The sequence below is a fragment of the Panthera uncia genome (genome assembly GCF_023721935.1).
Source record: "Panthera uncia isolate 11264 chromosome B3 unlocalized genomic scaffold, Puncia_PCG_1.0 HiC_scaffold_1, whole genome shotgun sequence".
Classification (NCBI taxonomy): Eukaryota; Metazoa; Chordata; class Mammalia; order Carnivora; family Felidae; genus Panthera; species Panthera uncia.
Window position 1 is genome coordinate 94926403 of NW_026057582.1, and position 22215 is coordinate 94948617.

A 22215-nucleotide genomic window follows, 5' to 3' on the forward strand; every position below is an offset into this window, starting at 1 on the left:
ACAGGGTGCCTCAGGCCCATGGCTCTCCACCTTTTCATGTGCTGCTCAGCTGAGGGCTGAGTAGGAATTAAGCATAAACCAAGCTCTATAGGAGATAGCTTATTTAAATACTACAATTAAATACAAATATCTCCATAGCACAGCAGATCAGTATTTTAAAATGACAACCTGCATGTGATCAGTGATTTGATTTATTGCCTAGATCACTAGCACAGGCCTTTTCTGGGCTACTTGGGAAAGGAATATTTCCTCAGTTGTCTGTGCTAGCTTACAACAATGGTGTTAACATCAAGAAGTCATTTGTCAGGAAGATTGTTCCATAACTGTCTAAAGCAAAGCGTTTAGTCACACTTTGTGGGATTATAAGTTCGTTTACTAATCATTGTCTATATTGTGAGTATGCCTGGCAGTAGGGAGATACAATAACCAGTACTGCCTTTTACTTAGTAAATGAGATTGAGCAATCATTACCCATCCATACAGCAGAGTCAGTAGAATATCTTTACTTTATCACTGCTTCATACCAGAAACTAAGGGTTTTGTAATAAGGAGAGGAAGAGTATGTGGAAACAGATTTGGGCTGAAGTCACTGAAGTGTGAACTTAAGGTCTCCAAAGAGAGTTGATTGCCAGTCAACAAACACTAAAATTTCAGATCAGGACAGATACTTGGAGATAGCACTGTGATAGTCCATAGGCCAAGGTATAAAAGGCCTTGTACTTAGTTGCAAACTGAGAATTAAATAGAATTTAAACACAATCCCCCAAATCTTGAGGAAGCAGTTGGATTAAAAACAGCAAACCCTTGGGGGCAGTGAGAACTATTCTATAAGGGTGCTATACTTAAACTAGTCTATGGAAAAGGGATTATTTTGAAACAGATTTTATTACACAGACACAGAAAGCCCCTGCAGGAATCCAGGAAAAGGCAAACAAGAACTCCAAAATGGCAGCAGTCAATATGCTCTTTTTTTCCTCTCTGTTCTCTGACAGTTTGTTCATCTGTATCTGTTTTTCCCTGTCTCCGCTTATTTCTCTTTTCCCTCCATTTATCCTGCCACTCTATCCCTCCTGCTCTCCCTCCCACTTCTCTTTTTTCTTCCTTCTCTCCTCTCTACTCTGGTCTGATTCCTGATCACTATTAAATAGCTTTTCATATCATTAACTTCGATGTGGTCCATAATGGCCTTGGCCCTGTGGCCATGTGTCTCTCAACTCTAGCACTCAAGAATTTTTGCCAGGAAGGTTCCTTGCATTTTAACCAATTAGTCCAATTCATCTTTATAAAATAAAGCATACAAGTTATGTGTTATTGGTCAGTATGTGATAAGAAAACCTTACACCCATCAATTGTGCTTTGTGTGAGGAAGGGAAGGAGGAAAATCCTGGTGGTCTCCTGGTGACTAATTTGGCTTTGTAGGTTAAAGCAATTGCCCCTGAGTAGACTATATCTAGTCAAGGCACCAGAACCATCTGGATCTTTCAAGTGTTTTTGAGACCAAAAGATTACAATTCCAGTCAACCTCTACTTGGTTCTTCCTCCCACTTCTTGGGTGCACCCCATGTGTAGACCAACCATTTTGAATGCAGGAAAAGAAGATCACCATGATAGTCATATTTTGCCAAAATGGAAGTTTGCAGATCTCTAATGACCCAGAACAATAAAGTGAAAATTTGATTTCCTGGGCATTTTTTTTCAGTACCATATCTGACAATATTTAGGGAAATAATTCACTCTTGATACTACAGACACTGAGGCAAATATGAAAGATGATTACTTCCCCTAAAGAGCCCCCCCCCCCCTTATCAGCTGGGGACAGAGAGAGTCCATCCTTAGAAGTTAGGAGAGAATGGTCAAGTCTGCCTGGTGTTGCCGCTTTGGCTAGCTTTGACAATAGAAGAGTTTTTTTTTTTTTTCTAAATAAATGATATTTAAGTATGATAATATTTGAAAGCTGAACAAAAGAAGTTCTAATAGAGGGGTGCCTGGGTGGCTCAGTCAGTTGCGCATCTCACTTCAGTTCAGGTCATGATCTCACAGCTCGTGAGTGGGAGCCTCATGTCGGGCTCTGTGCTGACAGCTCGGAGCCTGGAGCCTATTTCGGATTCTGTGTCTCCCTCTCTATCTGCCCCTAACCCACCTGCATCCTGTCTCTGTCTTTCTCAAAAATAAACAAACATTTAAAAAAGTTTAAATGTATCTCACCACAGGACATTAAAAAAAAAAAAAAAAGTTCTAATAGGCAAGCGCCTTGTTGAAGAAATCTTAATGTTTAGGAAGGAGAATCTAAAACTCAAATTATTGAAAATATCATAATTATAGGCATTTATATTTGTGTAGCTATTTACTCTGTCTCCCTTCCTGTCACATATATTACACTTCACAATGCTTTACAAAACATTGTTGTTATTGTCATTTTACAGATGAGAGGTCAATAGATAATTTCTAACGATTTTATCTAGCAAGTTGAGTAAAAGAACCAACACTCATTTTCTTCTATGACCACAGTAAAGGCCCTTTCCACGCTATTTCATTCAGTTATGAGGATCATTTGTTCAAACCAATCACACAAAGAGAACCATGGAAAAGTCAGTATAAAACAATCCCATATGAGAACAAGATATGGAAATGGAGATATGGAAGCTATTTAAAACAAAAACAAAAAAAAGACAAACCTAACTTCTATAAACTAAACATACAATGTACAAAATGAAAAGTACACTGATTAGGAATGATAAATTAAGTATTACAGAAGAAAAGACTATTAAGGATATAATGATAGCAAAATAGAAACACAGAAAAAGTAAAAAATATATAGAGCAATGAGACCATTTAAAGCACCCAAAACCATGTAATGGGAGTATTCTAAAGGACAAAGAAGAAAGATCGGTACAGTAAAAAAAAAAAATTGAGGAGATAATAGCCATTTGTTACCAAGTTAGATCAAAAGTAGAAACCCATAGACTCAAGAAGCTTAACCTCTAGCATAAGAAAATGAAAAAAAAAAAATTACACTAAGATGCATCATCATCACATTATTCAAAACCAGGGGAGAAGAGAAAATCTTGAAGGCTTCTAGAGAAAAAAGACACATTATATGCAGAGTAAGATAAATAAAGATGGCAGCATACTTCTCATAAGAAATGATGTTAGTAATAATTGAGTAGGACAAAAACTGTCAAAGTAGAATTCTATACCCAGGGAAAATACCTTTCAAAACCAGATGTGACAAAATAATTTCTAGGCAAAATAAAGGCTTTTTCAGACATAGGAAAGCTGAAAGAATTCCTTTCTTTCTGACCTGCGCTGTAAGAAGTGTTAATGAAAGTTATTCAAACAGAAGAAAACTAATACTAGATGAAAATGTAGATTTATATAAATGCATAAAAAGAAATAAAGAACATTGGCCAATATTAACTATATTGACAAATATAATAAACCATTATGATATTTTGATTTATTGAAAAGATTACTCCGTATTTAAATAATAACTATTACTTGCTCATGTAATAATTAAAATATATGGTAATTGCAGAAAGATTAAAAGGATATGACACTGATTGTAGATTGTGATAATTTATTTTAATTTTTTTTCCTAAATTTATTTATTTATTTTTAGAGAGTTGGGGAGGGGCAGAGACAATCCCAAGCAGGCTCTGTGTTGTTAGTACAGAGCCTGACATGGGGCTTGATCTCAGGTAGTGTGAGATCAAAAGTCAGAAACTTAACGGACTGAGCCACTAAAGCACCCCTATTTGATGATAAATTAAAGGTGTGTACTATAAAGTCTGTCCACTAAAATTATAGAACAAACATAATATAGTTAATATACCAACAAAATAGATAAATTTTAATTATAAAAACTACTCAAAATCCAAAACAGAAAAAAAGGGAAAAGTGGGTTAAAAAAAACTAACAGGAAAATTAAAAAATAGCAAGATGATAGATTAAGACTTAACCATTTCATTGATCAAATTCAATGTGAAAAGTCTAAACACTAGTTTTAAAAGGCAGAGATTGTCATATCGAACAAAAAAGCAAAGCCCAACAATATCCAGCCTAAGAAATACATTTTAGATATATGAAGACACAAATAGGTCTATTTCTTGTGCGTCTGCTGCTTAAAACACTTCACCCAAGAACAACAGAATACATATTATTTTGAAAGGCACACAGAACATTTGCAAGGATAGGAAATAAATATATGAAAACATGCTCAATGTCATTAATCATTCAGGAAGGCAAAACCACAATGAAACACCATTCCATAATTAGTAGAAGAATAAGTTGTCTCCTTTTTTCTCTGCCTTTTTAAAAAATATATACCTTATTGTCAAGTTAGCTAACATACAGTGAATACAGTGTGCCATTGGTTTCAAGAGTACAGTCCCGTTATTCATTGCTTACGTACAACACTCACCCACTGCTCATCCCAACAAGTGCTTCCTCAATGCCCATCACCCATTCCCTCCCTCACCCTGCGTCAACCCTCAGTTTGTTCTCTGTATTTAAGAGACTCTTACGTTTTGCCTTCCTCTCTGTTTGAAACTATTTTTCCCCTTATCTTCGCCATGGCCTTCTATAAAGTTTCTCACATTCCACATATGAGTGAAAACATATGATATCTGTCTTACTCTGACTGAATTATATCACTTAGCATGGTACCATCCAGTTCCAACCACATTTTTGCAAGTGGCAAGATTTCGTTCTTTCTCATTGCCAAGTGTATATAAAACACATCTTCTTTATCCATTCGTCCGTTGATAGGGTATCATGTGCCCCTATGAATCAGCACTTCTTTATCTTTTGGAAAGATTCCTAATAGTGCTATTACTCAGGTGTATGATATTTCTATTTTCAATTTTTTGAGGACCTCCACACTGTTTTCAGAGTGGCTGCACCAGTTTGCATTCCCACCAACAGTGCAGGAGGGTTCCCATTTCTCCATGGCCTGGTCAACCTCTGTTGTTGCCTGAGTTGTTAATTTTAACCACTCTCACTGCTGTTAGGTGGTATCTCATTGTGGTTTTGATTTGTATTTCCCTGATGATGCACGATGTTGAGCGTATTTTCATGTGTCTGTTGGCCATTTGGATGTTTTCTTTGGAAAAGTGTCTATTCATGTCTTCTGCCCATTTCTTCACTGGATTATTTGTTTTTCAGGTGTTGAGTTTGGTAAGTTCTTTATAGATTTTGGATACTAACCCTTTATCTGATATGTCATTTGCAAATATCTTCTTCCATTCCATTGGTTGCCTTTTAGTTTTGTTGATTGTTTCCTTTGCTCTGCAGAAGTATGTATGTATGTATGTATGTATGTATGTATGTATGTATGTATTTTGATGAGGTCCCAGTATCTCATTTTCACTTTTATTTCCCTTGTCTTCGGAGATAGTTCAAGTAAGAAGTTGCTGTATTGGAGGTCAAAGAGGTTGTTGCCTGTTTTCTTCTCTAGGATTTTGATGATTTCTTATCTCACATTTAGGTCTTTGATCCATTTTGAGTTTATTTTTGTGTATGGTGTAAGAAAGTGGTCCAGATTCATTGTTATGCATGTTGCTGTCCAGTTCTCCCAGCACCATTTGCTAAAAAGACTGTCTTTTTTTCCATTGGATACTGTTTCCTGCTTTGTCAAAGATTAGTTGGCCATACATTTGTGGGCCCAATTCTGGGTTCTCTATTCTATTCCATTGGTCTATGCGTCTGTTTATGTGCCAGTGCCATACTGTCTTGGTGATTACAGCTTTCTGCAATTGCAGTCTGCAATTCCAGACTGCTAAAGTCTGGAATTGTGATGCCTCCAGCTTTGGTTTTCTTTTTCAATGTTACTTTGGTATTTAGAGTCTTTGGTGGTCCCATACAAATTTTAGGATTGTTTGTTGTAGCTCTGAGAAGAATGCCAGTGCAATTTGGTTGGGATTGCATTGAATGTGTAGATTGCTTTGGGTAGTATCGACATTTTAACGATATTTGTTCTTCCAATCCATGAATATGGAATGTTTTTCCATTTCTTAGTGTCTTCTTCAATTTCTTTTATAATTTTTCTATAGCTTCCAGCATACAGATCTTTTACCTTTTGGGCTAGGTTTATTCTTAGGTATTTTATGGTTCTTGTTGCAATTGTAAATAGGATCGATTTCTTGATTTCCCTTTCTCTTGCTTCATTATTGGTGTACAGAAATGTAACTGATCTCTGTACATTGATTTTATATCCTGTGACTTTGCTGAATTCATATATCAGTTCTAGCCTTTTTCTTTTTCTTTTTTTTTTTCTTTTGGACCTGTCAACTATTATGACTGCATCTGATCTACTTGGAGTTGTATCTCACTTTCTTATTTTAGCAGTTGCTTTAGGATGTATAGTATATATCTTTAAATTATCACAATTAACTTATCAGTGGTATTATACTTCACATGCAGTATAAAAACCTTATAATAGTACACTTCCAGTTGTCTCCTTTAGACCTTATGCTTCTGTTGCCCAGTATTGTCATGAATGAGGAGGAGCTGGAACTCTTTGGCAGGTGAGAATCTAAAGTGGTACAGCCACTTGGGAAATCCCATTAGTTTCTTAAAAAGAAAGATTCATGCACAAATATTTATAGCAGATTTCTTTGTAATAGATAAAGACTAAAAAAACAAATTTTCATTAATAAGTGAACAGGAAAGCAAGTTGTGGCATATATACTTTGGCTGTAATACTACTTAGTACTGGAAAGAATTGAACTATTGGTATACACCATGAATAAATCTTAAGTTAACTAAAGGAATTTAAAAAAAGTGTACAGTTTTATTCATTTTTTATATAATTATAGAAAAATAAAAATAGAAACTAATACCAAACCAGCACTATAAGACATTAGGTTAGTGGTTGGGGAGTCAGAAAGGGAAAGGATAAGAGGAATTGACTTCAAGAAGTCCAAGAAAGCTTTTGGAGGTGATGGATATGTTTTTTTGTTTTGTTTTGTTTTGTTTTGTTTTTGTTTTTTGTTTTTTAAGAGAGAGTGAGAGAGAGAATGTTAAGCAGGCTCCACCCTGAACAGAGAGTCTCTGAGTCCAAGAGCCCAGATATGGGGCTGAATCTCCTACGACCCTGGGATCATGACCTGAGGTGAAAAGTGGGAGACTTAACCAACTGAGCCACCCGGCTGCACCAGATGTGTTAATTCTCTTGACTGTGGTTGTGGTTACGTGGGCGAATACATTTGCGAAGATCTGGTAAATTATACATTTTAACTGCCAGTTTTACCTCAATAAGCTAAAAATCCAGTGACAAAAATTAATTTCATCCTTCTGTTAATAATCAGTACTCCAGGGGCACCTGGGTGGCTCAGTCGGTTAAGTGTCTGACTTCAGCTCATGTCATGATCTTGCGGTTCATGGGTTCAAGCCCTGCGTCAAGCTCTGTGCTGTCAACTCAGAGCCTGGAGCCTGCTTCAGATTCTGTATCTCCCTCTTTCTCTGCCCCTCCCCTGCTCACACTCTGTGTCTCTCTCGTTTCAAAAATAAACATTAAAAAAAATATTTTTTTAATAAAAATCAGTACTCCATTAATTATGCATTTACACTCTACAATTCATGATACAGAATTTCTCTTCTACGATGATGATGATGACAACGATCATGTCTGTGACCGCCATCACTACCATTCCTTGTGTTCTGCCTGTTTATCGTTTACAGTGTTCTACACGTTTAATAGCATTTAAATTCTAGAAGCAACTCCGGGTCATTAGGCATTTCTACACATTTGCAGCTGAAAACAATGAGTCTCAGACTTTGTTGAAGTTATAACTTGTACAGCCAGCCTCTGCCTTTTTCTCTAAGTACTTGACTCTCTCACTAGAGGTTCCTGGAGGGGCTAAATTGGTACATACTACTGTTGTAAATTTTTCATAGCTTATTGATTTTTATATATAATAAGTCATTACTCAAAAATTGTGACATCTTAGGCACATCCACTTGCACTGATGGTATTTTCCTAGTAGTTACACAACATTTTAGATCATTTTGTTTTAGTCCATAATGATTTTCATGTCTTTTATGTACATTAGTGTTCTCTTTGCACTTATATTTTGAGGTCCTTGAGGGAGAGGATCTCCTAAAATGATGTTGGGTAAAAAATAAACCTAAAAATATTTTTTCTAAAGAATATACTTAATAATTATTTTCAAATGATAATTTCTGAAGTTAATTTCTTACCAATGAAAGTGTCTTTTATAAACTTTTTTTTCATTTTCACTGTTTCTTAACCCCAACTTCTTCCTTCTTACTGTTCCTCCAGTGACATTTTTTCCCCAAGAAGTTCCAAAGATTTTTCTTCTCTGTGTATGCTCCTTGAGAATTATTTAGTGAACTTAGACATTTTTTTTTTTAGTATTTGCGGTATCTGTTTTCCTTCCTGATGAAAATTCTATAAATGTCCTTAGCCTTCATAATAAGCTTGTTATTTTCTTTCAGTTATGTGTCTATCTGACAAACTTTGCTGCTTTTGAATTGAATTGTACCTGAAGGGACAAAAAGTACAAAATGAATTTTTATTTGGTTAGAGTGAAATAAGCAGTGAAAGTAACCTCTTGAGCTTTTTGTTTTGACTAGATCGTGTTATCCTTTTTCACTCTTTCCACACAGAAGTAAGGATAAAAAAAAAAAAAACACACACACACACAGGGTGGAAAATTACCACGAATTCTGTGGGAACATTTAGCATACCTCAAGATGATATCCAAGGATCTTTCTGACATCATACATTTATTACTTTATGAAAGTTTACTATTGACAGATAATTAAGTATGTGTGTTTGGAAAATTCCATCAAAAAAAGGAGACAGTGACTTTATTTTTTTAACACTACTAACATAAGATTTATATTTAAAGTTATTTAAAGTCTTATTCTTTAATGCTTAACTATTTAATGCGTAAATATTTAATTGTAAACTATTGCTCATTTATACCTTGCTTTGTTCCAAGGAGAAATTGAAGCAACTAATCCAGTTTTATTTTTCAGTTGTGTATTCAGTCATTAGGATTGAAAAGAAACTAAATGATTTGAACACAAAATATTTTGCAATATAGGAGTAAAGTTGTGGAGAAAATGGTAAATTGAGGGAAAATTAAGTTGATACATTTGTGCACTGGCTTTTCCGAGAGCTCAGAGGTTAGAAAGTATTTCTAAAAATAGCTAGTAGCCATGTACAATCAGGAATAGTGAGTCCTTCTAGAAGACTTTATATGTACATACCAGGAATTTGTGCAACATGCAAGTCAAGAGTAACACATATTTGTGAATGCTATCTGCCAACCTGGTTAACTCCTCACTGACTTTCTCATCTGGCGGTGACCTTACATCTGTGACTGTTTTGCCTAGCTTTTACTATTCACCCCCCTCCTTTTTTTTAATTCTGAAACTCTATTCTTTTTTCACCCCTTATTTAAAATATAATTTTTAAAAAATTTACTGCCCCTTAAGAGTATGGACCTTACCTTTCTAGAACCCACTAAACTCCTTAACAGCCAGAAGTTTTGAAGGTCTTCCACTTTGGGGTCAAATGTCAGGACAATAAAATTCCCACATGAGCTTAAAATCTTTGTATTTTTTGACTAGACAAAATTAATCTACTGTTGCATTGGAGGAGTGGGTTGGGAAAATCCTTAAAGAGTAGATGAGTTGCTTGTAAAGCATTTATGATAATATTTTAGTGATCTCCTCTGGGATCGATGCCATTCTCAAGAGAATCAAATTTAGTAAATCTTGAAGATCTCCACAGCTTTCTCAACTGCATTGTTAAATTATCTGGTAATTAATTTGCCCTCCCAGGAGCACCTGGCTGGCTCTGCTGGTAGAGCCTTGGACTCATAATCTCGGGATTGTGAGTTCAATCCTGTGTTGGGTATGGAGCCTATTAAATAAATACATACATACACAGTACCCTCCCATACCTCTCTTAATTGCTTCAGTATCTTGATTAATATTCGGGCAAGTTTTTGTGAATGCACTAGTTGTTTTTATTTATTTTTTATTTCTTTAATCTTACCAAGTACAAACTAGGATACAAACAAAACTTCATTATATAAAACTGTTTATTACTAGGTTGGGTCATATGAAATTGCTGATAGTCAACCCTTCTGACCTGTAGAAATGGCAACTTCATATGATTCAATTTAAAGTATCTTATACTAAAATTTTACCTGAATAATCAGTCTTAACTTTGTATCTGGTTGATAATGTTTTTGCATACTTTTGTTAAATTGTGTGTACAGTTGATGAAATTGGATTGTTTTATGTTTGTTATACAAAGTTTTGGAAGTTTGAAAACAGTCAAATGTTTGGCTAAATTTTTCTTCTAGCTGTTCATAATTACAAACATTCACCTTAAATTTTCAAGACACTTTGAGTTTTCATTTTAGTGATAAAGTGTAGCTAATGTAGATGCCCAAATATCACAGATGCTATCAGTTGCTTTGTTGTGTTTGTGCAGTGGCTTGTTATTTTTTTTTTCTTTTTGGATTTCATCTCTTGGTATTTTTTGTAGCATCCACCTCAAAAGAGTCCAGGGAGGACTGAAATATAACCAGTGTTACTATTTATGAATTCGTAAATGCAGTTACCCCATTCCAGATAGTTGGTTGAAGCTTAGATTTAAGTGGAAAAGCTAATTGGAATGTATGGTTCCCAGACATTGCTTCTCTTCTTTTGCAATTCCTTAATGATCACTGCTGAAGTCTTCCTTAAGCTGTGCTGTGTTGCTGATATTGGGAATGAGATGGCTGTTAGCTAATAGTATTTACCTAATTAGCTAATAGCAATTACCTGATTGCTGCTCCTGATTCAAGTGTAGTGTTCACATAAAGTCTGATCAGATGGTTGTTGTAACTGAAACTTGTTGCTGACCTTTCCATCATTGCTTTACAGTTTCGTGGGAGAAGAGAACTCATCTTTTCTAATAAAGGGTAATGGGGAGAATCTAAGAGAAAGGCAAGTTAGGTGCCATAGAAACTAATGCTCACTGATTCTGTTCTCCCCCGAGATAAATTCTGCCTATTTAGTTGAATCCTTTTTCTCTGGCCAGAAATAGTCATAAGCTCTGTAGAGGTCTCTTGGATATACAGGGTGTGAGAGGGGTGCAGAGAAGGGTACTTTTTATTAGTTTTTTTTTCCCACCTTTTCAGACATTTAATAAATAATGCACTGAATACAAATATATAATAACATGAATTATGCTCATTGCAGTGAAAATTGGTAAAAGGATGCTCAATCTTTTTTTTTTAATTTTTAAAAATGTTTTATTTATTTGTTTGTTTGTTTGTTTATTTATTTATTTTTGAGAGAGAGAGAGAGACAGAGTACAAGTTGGGGAGGGGCAGAGAGAGAGGGAGACACAGAATCCAAAGCTGGCTCTGGTCTCTGAGCTGTTAGTTGAATAAGATTTTATTGCATTAGTATACATTGATTATTTAATAAATTTCCTATTCTGATAACCAGACTAATTATATGTTTTCCTGTTTCCTGTATCTGCAGTAACTTGTTCTTCTCTGTTAGAGGCAAATGATATTTATATGTTTGAGTCATAAAAGTAGCTGCATTCATTCCTTAGCTGTACTTAAAAACCTAAAGCCCAATATCATTCTAAGTGTTATATAAATAATCATCTTTGGGGCGCCTGGGTGGCGCAGTCGGTTAAGCGTCCGACTTCAGCCAGGTCACGATCTCGGGGTCCGTGAGTTCGAGCCCCGCGTCGGGCTCTGGGCTGATGGCTCGGAGCCTGGAGCCTGTTTCCGATTCTGTGTCTCCCTCTCTCTCTGCTCCTCCCCCGTTCATGCTCTGTCTCTCTGTCCCAAAAATAAAAAACGTTGAAAAAAAAAATTAAAAAAAAAATCATCTTTAACAGATAATTATTGATATTCTAACTTTATAGATTGGACATGGAGACTCAATGTAACTGCATAATTTGACCCAAATCATATTTCTAGTAAGTGGCTCAAATGAAATTTGTATCAGGTAGATATTTTTCCAAGCCTTTTTTATTATTCAATCAAGCCTAATACACTTTGGCCTTGAAAGAAAAATGAAAATGGCATAACTTCTCTGCATCACAGACCTTGGGGTATTGGAGCTATATAATAAGATAACCACAAAACAATGGCAACATACACTCTTCCAGGACCTTTATAGTTGTATTATATTTTGCTTTATAAGTCGTTGACATACAGCTTCTTTATTTCAGGGAGAAGTAAGTTTAAGAAAAAAATGCATGTCACCACTTAAAGTCAGACTTGGGAAGATGATGTCTGTATTCAAATGGCAAATAAATGTCAAGCACACATCTAAAGTGGACTTTATTTCTAACTTCAAACAAATGGTTCAATTTCAACTACATAATTGTGCCACGAATTTAAACATGAATATATTTGTAATGTTGAATGAGCTATCACAAGAGTATGATTACTCTTAACTGATATTTTATTTATTTTAGTTGACACACAATGGTACCTTAGTTTCCAGTGTATACCATAGTGATTCAACAACTCTGTGTGTTATGCTGTGCTCACCGGAAATGTTGCCATCATCTGTCACCATGCAACACTATTACAACATTACTGACTATATTCCCTATGCTGTGCTTTTTATTCCCATGACTTACTCCTTCCATAAATGGATGCCTGTATGTTCCACTCCCCTTCACCCATTTTGCCCATCTTCCCACAACCCTTTCCTCTAGCTCTAGTAGCCATAACTTTTCTTTACTTATAGGTCTGATTATTACCATTTGTTTGTTCATTTGATATTTAGACTCCACATATGTGTGAAACCATACGGTATTTGTCTTTCTCAGTCTGATTTATTTTGCTTAGCGTAATACCCTCTCCATCTATCCATGTTATCTACATAGCATCTATCCATGTTATCTCAAGTGGCTTGATCTCATCCTTTTTAAGGATTGTGTAATATTCCATTGTGATATGTGTGCATATGTGTGTGTACATCTTTTTTTACCCATTCATCTATCAGTGGACACTTTGGTTGCTTTCATATCTTGGGTATTATAAATAAGGCTGCAGTGAACATAGGGGTCATGTATCTTTTTGAGTTTGTGTTTGTTTTCTTTGGGTAAACACCAAGTAGTGGAATTATTAGATAGTAGAGTATTTCTATTTTTAATTTTTTGAGGAACCTCCATACTGTTTTCCACAGTGGCTATACCAATTTACATTCCCACCAACAGTGTCCCTTTTCTCCACATAGTTAACAACACAGAAGAAAAAGCTTTTGCATTGTAAGGGAAACTATCAACAAAAGCAACCTACTGAATAGGAGAAGGTATTTGCAAATGATATATATGATAAGGGGTTAATATCCAAAATAGATAAAGAACTTATAAAACTCAACTGCAAACCCCACGAACAATTATGTTAAAAAATGGTCAGAGGAATTAAATGGACAATTTTCCAAAGAAAATACAGATGGCCAATAGACCCATGCAAAGGTGCTCAGCGTCACTAATCATCAGGGAAATGTAAATCAAATCCACAATGAGATATACCTTGTACCTGTCAGAATGGCAAATAGAAAAGACCAGAACTAATAAGTGTTGGTGAGAATGTGGAGAAACAGGAACTCTGTGATATTTCTTTCTTTTTTTTTTTCTTTCTCCAATAAGCAATTTTGAGTATTTGCTACAGGTATGAGGGATTAAAATATGAGAAAAAAGCCACAGAAACTCTCAGGGAAGTTTCATTCACAGATGATATTTCATCTGAGTTTTGAAAGACAGGTAAATGTTTATCAGGTACGGGAGTAGGGAAAGGAAATACTTGTCCTAAGAAAAACAATGAATAAAGTGAGCTTGGAAAAATACATGGTGCACCAAAGAAATGGTGAGTAGAAACCACACCTGTCTTAGATACACATTCTTATGCACATAAACATTTCTCCTATTTTTGAGAGTGCCATTTGGGCCTCCAGTTTTATACCTGCTATTTTTACTTGAAATACATTTGAGGTGTAACATTGTGTGGATTTATGATGTTGAGCTATGTTCCTTCTATCCCTCCTTTCTTGAGGGTTTTTATCAAGAAAATATGCTGTATTTTGTCAAGTGCTTTTTCTGTATTTATTGAAAGGATAATATGGTCCTTATCCTTTCTTTTATTAATGTGATGTGTCTCACTAATGGATTTGAGAATATTGAACAAGTCCTGCAGCCCAGGAATAAATCCCACTTGATCTGAGTGAATAATTGTTTTAATGTACAGTTGAATGTGATTTGCTAGTATCTTGTTGAGAATTTTTGCATCCAGTTTCATGAGGGATATTGGCCTGAAATTCTTATTTTTAGTGGGGTTTTTATCTGGTTTGGGATCAAAAAGAATGAAATCTTGCCGTTTGCAACAATGTGGATGGATCTAGAGTGTACTATGCTAAGCAAAATAAGTCAGGCAGGGAAAATAAAATATTATATGATTTCACTCATATGTGGAATTGAAGAAACACGACAGATGAACATAGGGGAAGGGAAGGGAAGGAAAAATAAGATAAAGCAAATAGAGAGGCAAACCACAAGAGACTCGTAAATACAGAGAACAAACTGAGGGGTGCTGGTGGGGTACTGGGTGGGGTTGGGATAAATGGGTGATGGGGATTAAGGAGGGCACTTGTCGGGATGAGCACTGAGTGTGACATATAAGTTATGAATCACTGGGTTCTGCTCCTGAAACCAATACTACACTGTATGTTAACCTGCTTACATTTAAATAAAGAAATTAAAAAAAACCACATTATATGAATTTAAGGTGTATAATACCTTAATTTCATACATTAATATATTGTAATATTACTAATATGGTGTTAGTGCCTCGATCATATCACATAGTTATTTCTTTTTTTGTGGTGGGAATAATTATGATCTAGTCTCTAAGTACATTTGATGATTGTAATGTTGTCTGTATTCAGTCTACCATGCATTAGCTCTCCAGGACTCATTTATCTACTAGTTACAAGTTTGTACCCTTAAACAAAACCTCTCTTACTCTCCCAAACTCAGTCCCTGAATATCACAATTTTACTCTTTGTTTTTACTAGTTTATACTTTCAGCCTCCACATATGCATATCATATATATCTATTTTCTGATCTCTGTCTTCCTAATCTCTCTTTCCACAGCAAAATGGGCAGTAACGTATTTGTCTAAAGTTTTTTTTTTTTGCCTTTATTATCCTTTTATTTATTTATTTATTTATTTATTTATTTATTTATTTATTTATTTTTGAGAGAGAGAATGAGTAGGAAAGGGGCAGAGAAAGAGAGAAGGAGAGAGGGAGGGAGAATCCCAAGCAGGCTCCATGCTGTCAGCACAGAGCCGGGTGTGGGGCTCAAACCCACAAACTCCAAGAACATGACCTGAGCATCAAGAGTGGGATGCTTAACCCACTGAGCCACCCAGTAGTGCCCTTCTTTTATTAACATCATTAGTTTTGATTAATTAATGCTAAAATTTTAATAGTATTTAATAATTCTTAAGAATACTAATTCTTGGGGCGCCTGGGTGGCTCAGTCGGTTAAGCGTCCGACTTCGGCTCAGGTCACGATCTCGCGGTCCGCGGGTTCGTGCCCCGCGTCGGGCTCTGGGCTGATGGCTCAGAGCCTGGAGCCTGCTTCCCATTCTGTGTTTCCCTCTCTCTCTGCCCCTCCCCCGTTCATGCTGTGTCTCTCTCTGTCTGAAAAATAAATAAACGTTAAAAAAAAGAAAAAAAGAATAATTCTTAGTATTTAATAAATAGTATTTAATAATTCTTAAGAATAATAAGAATAATTCTTATTCTGCAATATAGTATCTGTGGAGAAAACACTAGATATAAAATTAGAATACAAGACTTTGAGGTATTTATTATCTAATTGTGAGGCTTGAAGGTGGGGCAGGCAAATGGGTGTATCTTACCAGGTAATCCTTTGCCTTTTGGTTCTGCGATCTGTGACATTTCAAGGGCTCTTTCAGGCAGTGCATGAATCCCTCTTCACCTCCTGTCCTTTTTTGGAAGTGCCACTAAGAATATAATTCATTTCTTGTTATTTTTATCATCTGCTTTGTCATTAATTTATAGAATGGATCTCCAATGCTCTATTACTACAAAGAAAAACCTCATGAAAACTTCAGAGTAAAATATTAGGGGCTGTTATTTTGATCCTGATACCCATAACTTGTCCTTAATAAATGCAGGTGAGAAAAGTCGCTGTGCACTGTCCCTGGGTTTTGAACTTAGAATTTGTTCCTGTGCTATAATACACTTCAGAGGTAATAGGGTTGGGATCTTCCTTCAGTAACAAATGAGACATCAATATTGCAGTGAAAGTGGGCTACATAATTCATAATAAATCACTAAAAGGAAATGTGAACACTGAGTGTCTCACATTATTTCCATTTGGTGGGTCAGGGTTTAAGGAATTAAGATGTAACTAGAGAATTTAATTACTGTTTAAAAGGCTGCTGCTGCTTTGCCTCGGGATGGCTCTTGCTGGTTTCTGGCTGATGATTTTCTCAGCCAATGTTCTGCCTTCCAGCCTGAGTTGAAGTGGGATTATTTACAATTACTAGATATTTTAAAGTATGCTTTTGTTGATTGTAAGAGATAAATATGAAAATAAAATACAAATTTTTTTGAATTCTACCACCTACATTTTGATATATACCCTTATAACTTGTTAGTGCATACGCCCACACATATTTACTCATATATATTTAGGCTCTTTTATTAAATGTTTCTATTAACCAAACTCAGTACAATACCATTTAAAATATTATAGAAATCTCATTTGCTACACTTAAAAGGTATGGCTATAATTTTAAATAATTTTAATAGACATGATTTTTAATGTAACATCACTTCCTATTGGCTTTTTATGTGATATAATTGCCTCGAGAGATGTATTTTACTTTCTTCATTAGATCCAGTGCCATTATAGGTGCGGTTTCCGTTTAACAACTATTTGCTGATAAACTACATTAGTAATGACTTCCCATCAAAGTATGATTACTTGAGCAAGGGCGTGTTTTTCTTTGCATTGAATTTAGGCTTTATTGACTTTATAAAATTCATGGGCATCTGTGTAGGTAAAGCACGTTTTCTCAGAATGGGTTAAACTCTGGTAATTTGAGTAAGGAGTGGGTTTTGTTTTTGTTTTTGTTTTGCTTTAGCCATTAGAGATGGATATTGGGCCATCTCCAGGAAACTCTAAATCTAAACATATTTGCACTGAAACCATTTGCAAAATTGGAATAAATAATTATAAAGAAATTAGTCATTTGGATGGCAGCCAAAAAAAATTGGCAAAACATTGATTGGCTCTACAGAGATATGGTACCTATGAATTAAAAACAAAACACACACACACACACACACACACACACACACACACACAAAATAGAGGTTAGAGCGGGGAAGCCAAAGCGTAAGAGACTCTTAAAAACTGAACAAACTGAGGGCTGATGGGGGGTGGGAGGGAGGGGAGGGTGGGTGATGGGTATTGAAGAGAGCATCTTTTGGGATGAGCACTGGGTGTTGTATAGAAACCAATTTGACAATAAATTTCATATTTTTAAAAACAAAAACAAAAACACAGACACACACAAAAATTCTGAGTCCTGGGGGGGAAATGTTTTCCTTTAATTTGGGAAGAAATAAAATATTGTATTCCCATGGAAACAAAACCAGTCTTTAACAATGAAAAACCATAAAATTGGACATATCATCCACTCTTTAAGAAGGGAATTATTTTTAAAGGAAAACCACAAAGCAAATGGCTCTAACAATATTCATTTTATTTTTCAAGTGTTTGTGCAGTAAAATATCTTATTCTTTGCTGATAAAAAAGCCAAATTCACAAACTGGTAAACTAAACTAGAAGTCTGGGTTAGATAAATAATCAGGTTGGATATGGTCTAGTGGAGAAAGATTTAATCAGACTATGCTTTTTCTATTATATGTGACAGATTTTTTTTTCTTGTATGTAAAGATATTTCTCTTGCTGTCAAATTTTGTTTTCTTATGTGAGCCTGTCATTTCCCATCTTAAATGCAAAACTTTGTGTTTTCATAAAAGTCAGGGTTTGGGAAACACATTAAGTAGTTAAGAAATAGCATAAAACACAGCGAGTATAAAAATTAATTGTTTTAAATTGTATCAGAGGCGATCAAGCAAAAATGAACTTTATAGTTTTTTTAAATAATTTTCCTACTTAATTTGATTAGAATTTCATTTACTTTCACATTAAACCACAACTGTAGCTTAGTAAAAAGTGGTTTATTTCATGCAGTAGGAATTACAGGTACAGGGATTTGAGGGCTAATACAGTAACTGAATTATATTCCATCAAAGAACAAAGCTTATCCAATTTTTTGTTTTAACATCTTTAGTGAGAGCTATTCTATATCCACATTCCAGAATAGTAAAAGAAGAAAATATAATAGACAAGACCAGAAGACTTGGGCTTATATTGGATTAAAAGGACTATGTTGAGTGGTCATTTCCAGTGACTAGGGAGGCTGAAGTACTTACATAAAAGTAGAAAAAGAAAAGGAGGGGTTGAAAGGTTGTTGAGTGAGCATGTTTATAGTATCTGCCACCTTCTACCTCTTTGACTATTTAACATTTATATTCAACCTTTCTATCTCTTTATTTAATTTGAATAAAATGAATTCATCCTCACCCTTCCCAAGTAGGCAATCCCAAAATTGTATCCAGTTTCTGCAGTTAACTTGAAGTCCATGATGTCTGGGTAGTCTCTCCGTCAGCTCCAGGTTTGGATCTTTGTGATGCTACGTCTTACAAATTAAAGTTCTCTTCCTCCAAAGTTACCAATGTATTATTGTGGTGAGAAAAGGAGATAAGGTAATACTAATTTAGAAGTCTCATTCAGTAATAGGGAAAATAGGAAAGATAAGACCTTTGTTGGTACATCAGCAAATACAGAGTCCTACTGGCCAGGTACACTCAGGACTTGGTGATCCTAGTGTCAGAAGTAGTGCTTGGCTAACCAATCTGGCAGGCCCTTGTACTTTCCAGATGAATTTCTGTCATCCATTTTCCTCCAGGTTCTTGGTTCTACATTTGGGGACACCTTCCTTGTCCAATTTGTCAATGCCTATACTCTAAGCAGGTACTATGGAAATTTGAAAGCAAATGAAAGTGGGCTCTAAAAATAATTAAAAAGTGCTCATTTTGGCAGCACATATACTAAAATCAGAACAATACAGAGAAGATTAGCAGGGCTCTTGCATGAGGATGACATAAAAATCAGTGAGACAGATGATGATGATAATCATTATGACGATCATGATGATGATATGAAGAGCAACGCATTTGCTTTAAGTACAGCTGTAGCCAGGCTGAGGCACATTTGGCAATACTCTTCCCTGGAAAATATTTACCAGGATTCCAGAAGATGGGCTTCAGCACAGTTTTACAAGTAACCACATAGGTCTGGAAATTTTAACTCTTCACTACTGGCTCCTCTGCTCTAATTCTCTTAACCTGATAGCTGCTGCCTCACCCTCTGCAAAACAGTAAGTATGCCAGGGTGAGAATGCAACACCAGGAATCTCAGCTTTGCCTCTCAGTTCTCTTCACTGTCACTCAGAGACCTCCGGAAGGAAAGTGTTTGAAAAGCCCAGAGACAGCAGTTTTATCTTTTTGAAGTTGCGCTTAGAGACCCCTGCTTGTTAAATACACATCACATTTTTATGTACAGAAGGAGCTGGCTTTTCTCAACCTTGCAGGGTTCCAAATTATGATATCCTCAATTTATATTGCAGGACACAAGCAGAGTGAGCCTCATTGGGCATAGCTGTGCTTCTTGGCATCTCTGCTTACAGACTGTCTAGATTTAGTTTGAGTGCACCTCCACTGTAGTGCATTTTGAAAGCAGCAAAATTTAATAAGCACAAGGAGACATTCTAAATTTTATTCCTACCACTCACGTAATAAAAAAGCTTTGCTTGCCATGTGGTCAGAGTTCCAGGGCATAGCAAGCAACAGTTTGACCAGTTGTTTTGCTACTGCATTTCAAAATGAATTGGCTTTCCAGACTGAGGTCATTAAATCTTCACTGTCTGTCCCCATCATGTCCTCCATGATCAATTCCACATAATCTCTGTTATTGAAGCTCCCTTCATTGTTTAAAAATTACTACATTCCTTAGTATTCTTTTGCAAGCAACAGAGTTCACTCTAGTTTATGAAGAAGAAAGATGATTTCTTACATTGTTAAGTTGCTCAAGGCTTTTGGAGAGGTCAAGTGCCTGCCTTTGAAGCTACTGTAGAGAAACAATGTCCAATTATATCATAGGGTTTCTTTGGAGAAAACAACATTGCCATCTTTAACCAGTACTTTTGCTCCTCATAACTAAATACCAGAAACTCTATGTCAAAATATTAAAGCCCCCACCACCTCTGTTTCCAAAAGAGCAAATCCTCAGAAGAGAGCCACTGCTTCACTTTGTTCAATTTTGAGTTCGGATCTTGCTGGAATGCGGGTCAAATATCTGGGTCATAGCTACAGAGGAATCTAGGAATATGAGTTATCTAGCTTCAGTCTTTCTTGAGAAGATGAGGAACATAAAGGAGGAATGTAGTCAAAATGGAAAGCGCATATTCAGAGATGCCAAGCATCCATCTGTGATGATTCTTTGCCACACTGCCTTAAACTAAATCTCTGATTTTATATGCATTGCAAAATCCTCCTCTTATTTCCAGCATTTGCAACGGTAATCCCACCAGTCTTTGCGGAGATTAAAATGTAAGTTTCTGATGGCTTAAACCCAAACCATAATAGCAAACATTGTTTATTTTTTAATATTCTTTAAAAAAAACTCTGGGAAAGATAAAGTAGGAACTGGCATGTCTTCCTGAGAAAAAAGATAGAAACAATGTTAGTAGTGTAAGATGTTAATAATAGAGGAATCTGTCTGGGGGACATTTAGAGCTCTCTGTATTCTCTTTGCAACTTTTCTCTCAATTTATAATTATTCTAAATTTAAAGGTTTACTTAATTAAAAAATAGAAAAAATAGAATCAATGAGACACACAGAGATATTTAAATTCCTTTCAGCAAAATCACAAGAATAGGGGCCCATCACTGATTATATTTGTTCTGAATCCATTAATATCACATGCAATTCATTTTGACATTAAGAAAGGAAGAGTATGGTTGGGTGAATTAACCTCACGAAGTCTCACTTGTGTCTGTAGATTAAAAGACGCAATAAATAACTCAATAAATAATAGACTCAATAAATAAAAGACTCAATAAATAACTGCTAAATGGGTGAATGAGCACTTGGGTATATGGGGTGAGGGAATATTGAACTCTTGATGTTATAATAAAAAATACAAACTAAATTAATGAAGAAAATAATGGAAATGTGAAAAATCATTTAGAAGGTGTACTTACATCTGGTACAAAACAGAGAAGCTATTTCTAAATAGGAATTTGAAAATAAAGATATTACAGTGTTATCTCTCCACTTGGCATATTTATACACACATACACACTTAGAAAAACAAAATATATATGTATACGTATACATTTATGAAGTATGTACAAGGAAAAAGAAAAGTTATACCTATGTGTGTTTATTTGTATACACATATATGTGTTATTACTCTTGTATATGGATTATTTTTTGTGTGTGTTGTGTATATATAATAAGCTAAAAATCTTTACCTTAAATTTATAACAAAGGCTAGGGCCTCAAAAATTTGTTCCTAGAAACAAGACAGGATGTTTTGATCTTGTTAAGTAATAGGTTCTAGAAATGTTTACCAATCTTTATTATCCAGAGTTTGCTATTTATCGTGCCTATTATTTGCAGGTAAAAATTATATTTGATGTCTGTTTCCTAGGATGTATGTGAACTCTGAGATTTATTTTATCAAAAGGTGACAAGAAGGATTTCTTTCTGCCTTTGTAACATCTTGAGTTTTAAGTTTATGGCAATGATAACTATTTTTACTGATATTCTAAGTTTTCTTTTGTTTTTCTAAGAATGAGACAAATGGGTTGGGAGCTGGGTTGTTTTTTTTTTTTTTTTCTACATTGACTTTATTTTCTTTGTGATAGCAAAGAAATTGTGAGCTATTTTTAATATACATTTTGGATAAAATGGTAATGATTCCTCTGTCTAGTCTCCCTACTCTAATTTCAGGTGTGTTACCTCTGGGATCCTGAGT

The 22215-nt window shown here is 35.3% G+C and overlaps 1 protein-coding gene and 1 non-coding gene across 2 annotated transcripts in view; both read left to right on the plus strand.

Annotated features, from left to right (window-relative positions):
* The window catches only part of LOC125910388 (protein unc-13 homolog C), a 339112-nt gene that overhangs the window by 13440 nt on the left and 303457 nt on the right, over positions 1 to 22215 (plus strand). The gene's annotated exons all lie outside the window — the stretch shown is intronic.
* Positions 19199 to 19305, plus strand: LOC125910469 (U6 spliceosomal RNA). Its single transcript, XR_007453979.1, has one exon. It is a non-coding gene; the product is annotated as a U6 spliceosomal RNA (small nuclear RNA).